Here is a 12,309-nt window from a genome sequence, read left to right as displayed (position 1 = left end):
TAAATCTAGTCATGATTCAACCATCCTCAGATCTTAAAGTTTCACCATCAAGTTAGGGAAGGTCCTAAAGCTTACCCAGAATACTAGAAGGGTAATAAATGTAGTACAGTAGGGGAAAATAATATTTTCCTGCTCCTACCACTCCCATTTCCCTCACTGTTAAGTTTGTTATTGTACAGCACTTTCTATTAAGGTCTTTATTATATGCTGAGACAGGATTTCCCTACAGTGAAACAATAAATCTTAAAAACTTCCAAGAAAATAAGGTGCCATAGCAATACTTCATTTACTAAGATAACCTTGAAGCATGAAGGGTTTTGTATCAGAATTATAAATAACTGACATTTGACCAGTAAAATCTAACTCTACTTCTTTTTGCAGCTTATTTCAAAGACAATTAGAGGTGTTACCAGCTTTTCAGAACTGCTAAGAGCATCCTTCTCCCCACATACAGATAAAAGAAACAGACAACTAAATAAATAGTTTTACTTGGCTTGAGACCACAGGTCAAATCACAAATGACAGCAGAACTTAGACCTCCTGCCCTGTGCTCTAGGTACTGCTGATACGGCAAGATGCAAGTTATTATTTCACAAAAGTAATGTTGAGAGATGGAAAGGTGCTGGGTAAAAAGCAGAGTATTCATCCCTTGGTTCCAGCTAAACATTCCTGTCTTTCTATTCCATGTTCCATACTTCCACAGTTATGAAAGTTTTAAACACCACAATGTGGAGACTCCTGTGGATTAGTAGGATTATTTCCAAGTGACACATTTCTCAACCAGCCATGTTGCAGAATGAACACAATCATGGAAATAAAGACGGACTCTGGACAGATTTGGAGAACAGAGTTCTCATGCAGAGTGTCTGAACAGAAGATGCTCCTTAGGTTTCTTTTCCCTTTCTTAGTACTATACCATTAAAGAAACCCTCCCATGAACAGGGATATAGTGTGAAAAAAACATCTTCTGGTCTAAAATGGTAACTGCTGGTTTTGCATAGCAGTACCCTATGAAAGCAGGGTGAACTCACTTACTAAAAAAATATTTTCCACTAAAAAAAAAAATAGATCTGTACGTTAGAGCTGTTAAGTTGTTCTATGAATGCTTCCCCATTGGTATATTATTTGTAGGAAAGTCTAAGTTTAAATATTTTTACAATTAAATTTTCGGTTTCATTAAGGAAGATTAAAAAACTGGTTAGGATAGTTTATGTTAATCTGTTTAAAGCTAATGAATGCTTAACAAAGTAGACCATAAATAGAAGCTCATTTCTTTCTTTTCACTCTGATTAGCATATATACTACTGGGTTGGCTGTGAGTTGTTTTTACATACTTATGATACCTCTGTCCACAAAACCAAGTTCTTTAGCAATATGACATCTAAACATCAAGGATCTGCCTTCATTGCAGATGGTTCATGGTTCAATTCAGGATCGTTTTACTTCATTTCATTTAGCCTACCCTGGCAAAGGTGGATCTACAGGAAACCGAAGACTTACCACTTTCACATCCTACCTTTATCCCCTCTCCACTTGATCTACTGTATCTGTGTCTGCTCTGATGCTCCTTGAACCATGTGTGCTGATAAAACTTACTACCCTAGCAGAAAACTAATGCAGCAGAAAGAAAAGAGAGGCCAGCTCAGTCTCCTGGATTAGTATGTTGAACAGGCACAGCAGAAGGTCTGGGAGCATAAAAAGTCTGCACTGCTGTGCTCCTTCAACAGACTAACCAGCGACCACCTTGGGTTACCATTTCACTCAAGTTCAGGATCTGCAGGTGCAGGAGGAGCCAGGTCTAATGCAAATCTTGATGCCTAGCCTTATATGTGTAGGGAAGACAACAAACAAGAAACATAAAGCACAGATAATTTTAAATGTTTCACCTTGCCAGGGTCATGAGACTGAAGGTCTGCATTACAGACAAAGAAAACTGCAAGGTGGGTGCAAGAGAGACCTAACTTGTTGTAAACTGGAAAAACTCCCAGTCCTTGTGTGTCTACATAGCGAAAAAAAGGTATGATGCTAGGATGAGCCAGTATGATCTAAGTAGTAGGGGTAAGAGTAGCCTGGGTGGCTGTCACACATGCTAGCAGAGTAAAAGTACCCCCAAAGCAACACAGAACCACTCTGGTTGCCAGCACAAGGTAACACTCCTGTTTCCATGCCTTTCTCGCTGCTGTTACCCATGCTAGCCAGGCCAAGCCAGCAGAACCATGTCAGCACATGCTTTGGTCTCTTCCTCCTTGTAAATCTACCAAAAAAGGGTTAGTGCTTTAGCAGCAAAAAGCAACCTAGCAGGAAAATGGAAAACATACATTAACGGAGGATCCTTGGCACGTGCTTCGATTAAATTATTTCATGCTTGAAATAACTGTGTTTAGAAATACAGCAACAGAAAACATTGACTTCAATATTACTAATCTTTAAATAAAGGACAGTATACAGCCTCCAATCCTGCATAGGGTGGGTGGGTGGGCCAGGTGTCCACCCTGCAAAAGATTAGATCTCATGCAAAAAAGGATTAAAACTTTAAGTGACAGCTATTTAAGTACACAAAAACATTTTCTTCTGAACAATGCAACTGACATAATTGACTTGCACTTTAAGAATATACATAGGAACAATGCTGTTCTAAATAAGTTTAAAATCAAAACCAAAAAGACTGTGGGCAGGGATAGACCACTAATGCCCCTAGAGAAGGAACAGATGTCATACAAACAAGGGAGTTCAGATGCTGGAATAAATAAAAAAAACATCAAACTTGCAGTGAAGTAAAAAAGGATGCTGAGTTTGCCAGTCTTGGGACTCTGAGCCATCGATGTCTTCCTGTAGTGCCTGCCTAAGGGAACCAGTGAATTTCTATCTTGAAAACTTACAAGTTTAAATAAAAGCCCCACCTCTTGTATTAAAGAGACTGTATGATGCTACTCATGACTTACCAGCCCTATTAGTAAGTGCTGAAAAGGGAAATAAATCCCATAAAGCAAAAACATAAGCCAATAAAATGCCTATGTACTTCAAAGGGATCCTCTTATAAAACAAAATGCCCAACTATAAAGTAAAAATGGTGACTGTGCACAAAATCAGTTTCATCAATATTTTATCCAACAGCCATGCAGTCATCATCATAAACGGTACAGCTTTTTTAAAATATTATTTTGATTTAAGCAGTGAGACTGTAAACTGCAAGAAACAGGTACAACACCCTCACAATTTAACTTGCTGCAACAGTATTTTACCTAGCTGTCACCTGAATTTTCAGATACAATTTCAGAGGGGTGTTGCTGTTCACATAATCCATTCAATTATTCATTAACACAAGCACTGTAATAAAGCTATTTAAGATTTCATTATTATTTTTAACTACAATGCTTTCTCACATTCAAGATCAGGTTGGACGGGGCTCTGAGCAACATCATCTAGTTGAGCATGTCTCTGTTGATTGCAGGGGGCTGGACCAGATGACCTTTAAAAGTCCTTTCCAACCCAAACTACTCTGATTCTGCACCTTCAGTGATACAAATCTCGATATACATTAAGCATGCCCAACATTTAAGTTGTCATTATCCACAACAGAATTGTGTAAACAAAAAATAAAGTTAAATCAATCATAAAATTTGAGTTAAATCAAATAAAAAATAAATTCGCCTGAACCCTGAGATAAGTAGAAAGTTTGCAAAGGGACTGGAAAGTAAATGCACAAATCCTCTCGAACAAAGATAAGAATATTTGCTTTGTTACAGTCAACTAATGAAGGCAAACTTCAACAACTACCTAACACTTAATTGCCTATTTATCAAACATCCAAATTTATTGTTCCCACACCTGTTGCTATTCAGTAAGTACCAACAGAGGGGAGACCATCAGTGAAATAGGACAAACCTTTGAATCAACAGCACCTAAAATTTTTAGGTGGAAAGGTAAGCAGCAAAACTACCCTATCTGATCTTGAAATAGCTCCCTTCCCCAAACAACTCCATTAACAGAGCATTTGGGAAACAACATTAATTTTAGAGAGCCTTAAGTTACTGTAATAATCCACACTGAAATGTCACTTTGAGGTCATGTTCACATGGGAGGCTCAGCAGTAATGTGAAGGATAAGAGACAACATCATAACACAGTCAAACAGCTAACATCTATCACGGAAAATGTGCAGTAAGGAAGGAAATAGTATATATATTTGGTGTTTCAAACAACAGATCAGTTAGAAAGGTATTTAATAGAACCACTTGTACCTGCAAACCCTGAAGCTGGTAACAGTCCACACTAGTAAATTAAACCAGTAATACAGAAGGGACTATGCTCTCTGGCACATTCATATTATCAAACCCTTTCAGCTTCCAGACTAGCGCGGCTGTGTCCAAACCACCCATGGAGAACGGTAGCTAAATCCTCCCTTGTGCTGCCGGATTGTCTGGGTAAGCATCAGCTGTCCTGCGCAAAACCGCTCCATGCTGCGCTCCAGCAAGCTCACAATACGGGGGACTGCGTTCCTGTGACTGGGAACATTTTTTGCCATTTGTTTAGCTCCTCAGCACTGACACAGAGGTTTGACTATCCACGTGTTTCACACTGTGGCTCTTCCTATGTACCAAGCCATATTTTTAGAACCATAACTGTGATCATGTGTTCATAAAGTTTTTCATAAACATATGACCGTCAAGCTAAAAACGAATGGCCATGGCTTGCCATGTACTTGGCACCAAAAGTTGAGCTGCAGACGTGGTTGTGTAGACCGGAGGCAATTAGATGTGATGATACAGATGGCAGATCACAAGAGTGGACACCGCTGTGTCAAACTGCACTTCCCAAGTGCTTTAAAGCAAATCTCACCGCCAGCCCCTCCTCTACCGCTCTCTCGCCAAATCCCCCTGCTGCTGCCTCCACATCTCTCTCCCCAGTGCCCTCCCCGCCCTAGCCATCAGAAAATAACAAACTAAAAAGCAAGGCAGAACTCACTAAGGTCTTTGTTTATCTGAAGAAAAACTCTCAACTCCCCATTTTTAATAACCACCTACAAAAGTTTTTATTTTAAATCCGTAATTCTTTGACTAACTTTTTCATCTTGTGTACTTTCAGTCCAAAAGTGATATCGAACTCAGCTGGAAGCCCCAGTACCAAGCACACTGAAATTTCTTGCCCTCTCTGACAAGATGGAATCATCTGCCAGTTCATGACCTCTAGTCTTTAATACTAACATTAACTGGAAGGAAAAAAGAGGGCTTAAGAACAAGCAAGAGTGGCCTCTTAAAAAATAGCTACATAAAAACCAGCACAAAGTCTGATCAACAGTTTTAGTGCAAAGGCTACCTTTAGATTTGCCATAGAATCAGCAATAGCAGAAGACCTTAAACCTTGTTCAAAGGTCAACAACAGCAGTTGCAGCAATTCTACAAAATGCAGATTCAGGAGTTGTCAGGAGTTCAACTCTGCTGTTTCTTTTCAAAGTTCATGTTTTAAACATCACATTGAAGGTCATATAACCACTTTTCAAACCAAAGCAGTAGCCAAAAGAGCAGCAATGACTGTTTAATTTATTTCAGACAGTAATGTACCATGCAATTTTGAACAACCCAGATCACTTATTTTAAATGCTGTTGCATGACTGAATTATCCAGATAAGCACATGATCTGGGAAATCCTGGGCAACTTAAACCCATGCCACAGTGCACGAATGATGAAAAGCAGCTTTGCTACCTTCCCTGGAACCATTTATATTTTCTTATGTTACTGACAACTTATGTTTTAACCCAAGCCTTGAAAAAAATCCACCCCACCACTAAGAAACTTAATCAGGTATGTCATTAATTTTCCCAGTATCTTAAGCTAAAACTGGGAACAAAGCAACAGAAAAAGAAATTTCTTGATGGTGTTAATTGTGAACCCAATCCTCTATGTCTGATCTCAATACACATGTTTAAAGCTAGTCACCGTTCTGCATCAAGAAGCACCCCAAATGGCAAAGCGTCCATTTCCTCAAGAGATATTTAGGTTGCCAGGAGGGAGACATTATCAGAGAAAGTATTTGTGAAAGAAACTTGCCTGAGAACTCCCCGAGAAGCAGGCTTTCCTCAACATATACAAACACCTAAGTTCTCTGGAGTGAGGATCCTTCGGCAAACTTCCTTAGACTGAGTGCCAGATAGGGTATCGCCTAACCCTCTATACAGAATTTTCTGTTGCTTTTTGGTCTTATAGGGGCTGGAGTCCAGATTATAGCCTCTTGCACCTTCCCCTACCAAAGTGGACTCTATTAATGAGAAGCAACCTTTCACCTCTCTTGCATGCAATTTCAGAAGGTCAGCAAGAACTGAGCTGGGGGAGGGAGAAGTCTGAAGAGCAGTCCATGTTCAAAAGCAGTGCAGACATAATTGTGATAATGAACATTACAACATCTCACTTCTTGGCGCCCAATTCCCAAACCACAACCTCCAATCCTCCGTGACAAAGCATGGGCCACACTGGGTACTCAAGGTTAAGAGAGAATTCAAATCAGCCTGCATACAGGAGCTCTAAAATGCTCAAAGAAAGGTGTAACCTGTACAGTGTCTTTTACCAGAGCTTAGATCCCCAACTTCAGGTGATGTAAAGGTGCTCAGGTCAGATCATGATTCACAAAATCTCCTAGAGACAACTAAAAGTTACTTTTTTGAAAAATGAGAGCAAGCCTTTCCTCTGAAAGCCCAGCAAAAATAGAAAGTAACAGCAGTACCTCTTTCTTACCAGAATCCTAAGAATAGGAATAGTTCAAAAGTTAGAGCCAGGTGCTGCTGAGAACCTTTCATGTGCAGATCCACTGGGAGAGAGAAAAAGATTTGACACACCTGGGCCCCCAGATCTCCATTCTTCACAGCAGCCCCCTAACAGCCTGATGTCCAGCTGTCAGTGCCCTGTTCTGGGAAAAGAGAGATGCAGGCTGGAAAATCCTGAGGCTGGGAAAAGTACCTGCTGCTATAAGATGGGGGAGAAGAACAGTTTCTCTTCTTCCTCTGACATGTTTATAAACCAAGGCTACTTATTTGTTTTTACAGAGCTGAGTTCTTTTGAAGCACTTCCCAAGCTGCTTTGAAAGAGACATGCTTAGGGATCCTGGTAGGTCTCTTTATTCTCAAATAGCACACTGGCCCTTTTTGGGGCTCCTTTGCCTGAACGAACTCAGATTTTTCTTTTCCACAAGCAATGCCCACGACAACAGCTGCTCTGCTGGCTTAGGAGAAAAGACAGGAAATCAATTATGCTCTGATTAGTAAAAGGTTACCTATTGTACTTTATAATTACAACACGTTGGCAAAGCAAGAACAGAAAGACGAAGCCAGCAACTACCCGTATTTTAATTGCTCTGGCAAAGACAAGAACACAATACTTCAGGGATGTCAATCATGGCAGTATAATTAATTCAAATGAGAAGCACTGATAGTTTTTTACAGGAAGAAAGCATTTTTGTGTGATGGCAGAAGAGCACATATCGGACCCACCGGGGTCAGTAAGCAATGGTATTCCTCTATCTGCACTACATTTGCTATCACAGTTTGAAAGAAGCAGCCCAGCTGATGACTGGGAGAAGTATGATGCAATGTAGCAAATGTTAACGAAGCCACTTGCCAAGTTTTCTTTCCCAAAAGCAGCTTCTACCAGCAAATATCTATTTAAATCACAAAGAAAAAAATAATCTTTGTCTGCACTATGATTTTTCCTATATGCAATCATAAAAAGAAACTGAATGCTGGAAAAGGCAAATCATGGCAACACTACATGATATACATGATACTTTTTTTTTTTTTTTTTTTGCTTATAAATGTACGTCCCACTTGTAGCCTAGCAACAACAGCAGCAGTCTGTGTCCAAGGGATAGAGCCTGCTGCTGGGGCTCTCTCCTCAGCACCGCAGCCATCTTTGGCGTGTCACTTGGCCAGGGATTTCACCATTCCCCACCAACGCTACCTCCAGATGTTCACTACCTCCAGATGTTCAAGGTTGCTGCAGCCAGCTCAGCCATGTCACCTTCCCAACCACCACCTCTTGTCCCATCGCACGAGGTGTATATCACAGACACACGTCACCTGTTCACTTTGTCCCTTCATTAAGGAAAATAAAGCTGCTTTGCTAAAAAAGGGTTAGTGCGCGCCCATGTTTTATTTCAGTCCTGACTGCTGCAAGCTTGTCTCTGCTCCTTATTTTTTAACTCTCCCTTGGTAAACTGAAGTATCTGGCTCTTCCCAGGCATGTCCATGGCCCTCCTCTGTAGTTTCTCAGTATTCCCTATATCTTTTCCTGACAGGATGCATACCGGTGGTTTTTTAATTGCACATCGGTACAAACCCAGCCTTGCGCCCCCTCACCCGCTCTCCTAACACCCATTGCAATCACAATAAATCATTCGCAATGCGATGAATTAAAATCAATAATCAACACTCCCAACAATTCCAACCCCTGCCTCTGGCTACCAGGTAGGTGCCTGCCCCCGCGGTACCCGGGGTGCTCCCCCCGGGGCTGGGCGGCGGGGCCTGGCACTGCCGGTGTCCGGGCGAGGGGACACCCGCTGGGAGCTGGGGGGACACAGGGGCTGGGGCGCTGCGGAGGGCCCGGGGGACACGCGGGTCAGGGCCTCTGCGGGGGGACAGGTGGCAGAGGGCTGCGGGGCCCTGCCGAGGGGCCGGGGTGACCCGCGGGGCGGGCCTGCGGGGGTCGGAGGGAGGTGACCCGCGGGGCTAGGCCGCTACGGCGCCGGCGGTGACACGGGAGCTGGCTCCCCGCCCGCTCCCCAGCCCCGCGGGGACCCCGGCCGCGACCCCGGTACTCACCGCGCCGCCGGCTCCGCCGCCCCTGGCCCCGCTGCCCGGAAGAGGCTCGCTCGGCGCCGCGGGCGAGGGGCCGGGGCAGGCGCTCGGGCCGCCCCGCTCCGCTTCGCTCCGCCCCGGCGGGGCAGGGCCGGGCCGCCCAGCGGGGGGCCGCGGTGCCGCTGGAGCCGGCCGGGGGCCGCCTGCCGCCCCCCCGCCCCCGAGGCCCTGAAGGGCGCCCGGTGTGACCCGGCAGCCCCACAGCCCGGGCCCTCTCCCCGCCCCGGCGCGGCGGTGCCTCCGCCGAGCGCCCCGGGCAGCGCGGGCGCCGTTCAAGCCTTGGAATTACTTTTGTAGTTAATGGAAGAAAATCTGTCGGGAAGATCCCCGGGGGGGGGTGTGTGGGGAGCGGCTGGGGCTGGGAGCAGCGGGCGGGGGAGCGGCCCCGGCAGCCCGGGCGGGTCGCTGCTGGCTCCCCCGTTACCGCCCGCGCCGCCATCCCCAGGGCAGGGACAGCCGGCGGCCGGGAGGCGTCCCTGGGAAACCACAGGGAAAGGGCCCTTAGAAAAATAACCGACTCTTAGGACCTAATCCTGAAAAGGGAATAAAAGTAATAAAGCGATGCATTCCTCTGAAGTCCATTCCAGCTAAGGAGAACTTGCTTGCGCACGGTGCCTTTAAAAATGTCAAATAAACGGGTCCTTGATGTTGGAAGGCTGTGAACGGCTTTTGGAGCGTTTCTTTCCTTCTAGTAATTATGGCCAACCCACGTGTTAGAGCATCCAATAGCTTCTGCGTTTGGGATTACTTGTGCAGTCATTTGAGATTTAATAAAAATAGTATGGGTCCTCAGTGGCACTGTTTCTATTCTTTCTGCAGCCCAGCAGATCCCTAACGCAGGTTCCAGAGTCAGCACCTTAATGTCTAAGCCTGGTAGTGTTACAAGGCAGCTGCACACGAGCTGCTCTTATCCCATAACTGATGCTGAACCATCTGGGAATGGGGGAAAACATGTCCAGGTATGGCAGTACTGCATCCCATTTACAGCCTGCGGACAGTCCCAGTTTATCTCTTTTGTGGACCAGAATAACAAGCCAACACACAGAGACCAATTGCAATTACCATTGTGTATATAAATATATATCCAGCCCAGCTCCTCGAAGGTCTTCTGTTAAAATTCCCTTTGTAACAACACTGCTCTGCCCACAGGTCTCCCCCCCGAAGGGGCGGCATGCTCTTATTAATAAAACACTTTCAATATGGGGCTGGTGAGCTTTGACCTCCCTATCACTGCTTGTTGCAGGATGCTAAATGGCAATTTTATATTAAAAGGCCAGAACTCTCCCCAGGTATTAAATTTGTGAGGAAACACACACTGGTGAAATCTTCACTGTTAAGACTCAACTTCTATTAAAAATTGGATCCCTCCCCCAAAAAACATAATTGAGTAGGCTGGCGTTTGTTTTCAGCTTTTACCTAGCCTACTCAGTTTATGATTTTCAAGGAAAAGTTACGATTCAACTTTCATTCTGACACAGACACATCAAATCTCAGATGTTCACCTATCTGTTTCCCCTGTGGCTCCACAACTTAGGTCTTACATATATATATATATATATATATATATATATATACACATATATTTGTGTGTGACAGTTGCAAGTGTAAATATACCAGGTGAGATTCCATCATGAAAGAGTAAAAACTGGAACTGATACTCCTGCGTTGCATTTTTCTTGTGCAACAAAATTTGTTCACAATTTATGTACTTTATGACTAGTGTCTTTAGTTCTTTTGAATCTTGTCAGGCAGATCCCAGTCTCCATAACCACTGACAAATTCAACACTGAATATATCTTTCATGGCACCTGGCCCTATCACTTGTTGCTAAACCCATTGCAATGACTAAGCAGGAAAGACATCTCATTCAGAAAATGGAGACAGCTGGATGTCGTGCAGAGAAAGAAATTAGTTATACTGGGGTATATGGTTTGCATTCTGAGGACTAATGCCTGCTTCCAATAATTTTCTTACAAGCAAAAGATGCTAACTAGTTAGTCTGCTTGAAAACCACACACGGTCTTTTCTGCATAATAGAAACTCTGCTTGCAGACTCTTTAATGTAAATACCTAAATTCTTTCTGTGAGTCACTACATGGAAAGCTACATTCGTTCCTCAAGTTAATCATTTGCTCTATACTCGGTGCAGATGGTTCTGAACAGCTACTTAACTTCTCTTTCATTAGACTAGTCATTTCTCCCATTGCTGAGAAACAAATCTGATTTTTTGCTGTGAATCCTGAAGAGTCTTGAGATGGCTCTGCCTAACCAACAGCAATTGCTCATGAGCCACAAAACTGGAAGGCCAATGGGCAAATATGGGTAGTCACAAAGAACATCTAGCCCCTGGCTACATGTTTCTTTGTCTGCACTAACTTTCTTATTGAAATGTTTTTGGCCGTATTACAAAAATGCAGGATCCAGGAGGATGTGCCAGCTCCCAGATCCCGATGTGTGTTTTGGCCTGATCCTGCTTCCATTCTGAGGGACCTGGTGTACCGATCCCGTCGGTGCCATCTGTGAGCAGGAAGGTCGGGGGGTGGGCTGGAGGGGCTGCCATGGTTTCCAGCCAGCTTTCTGCCTTGGAGGATCGGGAGAGACTGACCCCAGAACGTGGCTTTGAGCATATTGATCTGCAGCTGAATATTGCAGATTTGTGCTTCAAAAGTCCTGGTCCCTCGAAAAGACTCCTCCACAGACAGTCAGTCCCATGCGATCAGTCCATGTAGCTTGGTCAGTGCCCCATTTGTAAGCTCAAGCGTGTGTTTTCTTACAGGTTCATGCAGAGTGTAGTATCTTGCTGGTTAAATTACAGTGGAAATACTAAGGGTACATACAGAAAGCATATGCCTAGAGACAACAACCTGATTAATTAAGTAAGCCCTACCTCAGCTCCTGTTGAAACATTCCTTTCAGTTGAAATTCCTTTCTCACGGAATATATTAATAAGACTCCTACAAACCTCCAGAGGTACATTCAGTCCTTTGCATTTGTTGAACTAGGGATGAATTTAACCCTGTGTGTTTCCATCTGGAAGAATTCCTGGACTATTACAGGACAAATTCTTTCCTATGCTGAGCAGAAAAGGACGATTTCTGTTCCTCTACACTTACTGCCTCATCTAAAAAATGAGCTTCATTGTATTTGCTTTCCTCAAGCTTTCCTGTATTTATAATATTTACATTGGGCATTAGATTTTGGTGCTTTTTCCCATTTCAAATCAGCTGAGAAAAACAGGGAGCTGCCGCACATCGCTTTTGTTAACGTGGATACCCAGTAAGTGGCACTGCAGGACAAGGTTTTCTGCAGCCCTGGCTCACCACAGTGCTGTCAACGAGTGTAAAGGCAAGCGTGGGATATGGCAAGACTTTTCTGCTCCATGAGAAAAGCGGCTGTGGAGCAGGTGGGGAATGATGTGCGGTGACAGTGCAAGGAGCTGGATGGAGTGTGTTCAGCTGCTGGTGCTG

The 12,309-nt window shown here is 43.9% G+C and overlaps 1 protein-coding gene across 6 annotated transcripts in view; it reads right to left on the bottom strand.

Annotated features, from left to right (window-relative positions):
- SFXN1 (sideroflexin 1) overlaps nucleotides 1-8,954 on the bottom strand; it is a 35,281-nt gene extending 26,327 nt beyond the window's left edge. For 5 of the 6 annotated variants that reach the window (XR_013930262.1, XM_080400766.1, XM_080400765.1 and 2 more), the window contains exon 1: nucleotides 8,807-8,954. The gene's annotated coding sequence lies outside the window, so the exon portion shown is untranslated. The remainder of the gene's footprint in view (nucleotides 1-8,806) is intronic. The other variant, XM_080400763.1, reaches the window with a different exon arrangement.
- Nucleotides 8,955-12,309: the final 3,355 nt, after the last annotated feature.

Source organism: Falco punctatus, assembly GCF_963210335.1.
Source record: "Falco punctatus genome assembly, chromosome: 8".
In the NCBI taxonomy this organism is placed as follows: Eukaryota; Metazoa; Chordata; class Aves; order Falconiformes; family Falconidae; genus Falco; species Falco punctatus.
The sequence above is the reverse complement of the archived record's forward strand: the minus strand, read 5'-3'. Positions and strand labels throughout refer to the sequence as shown.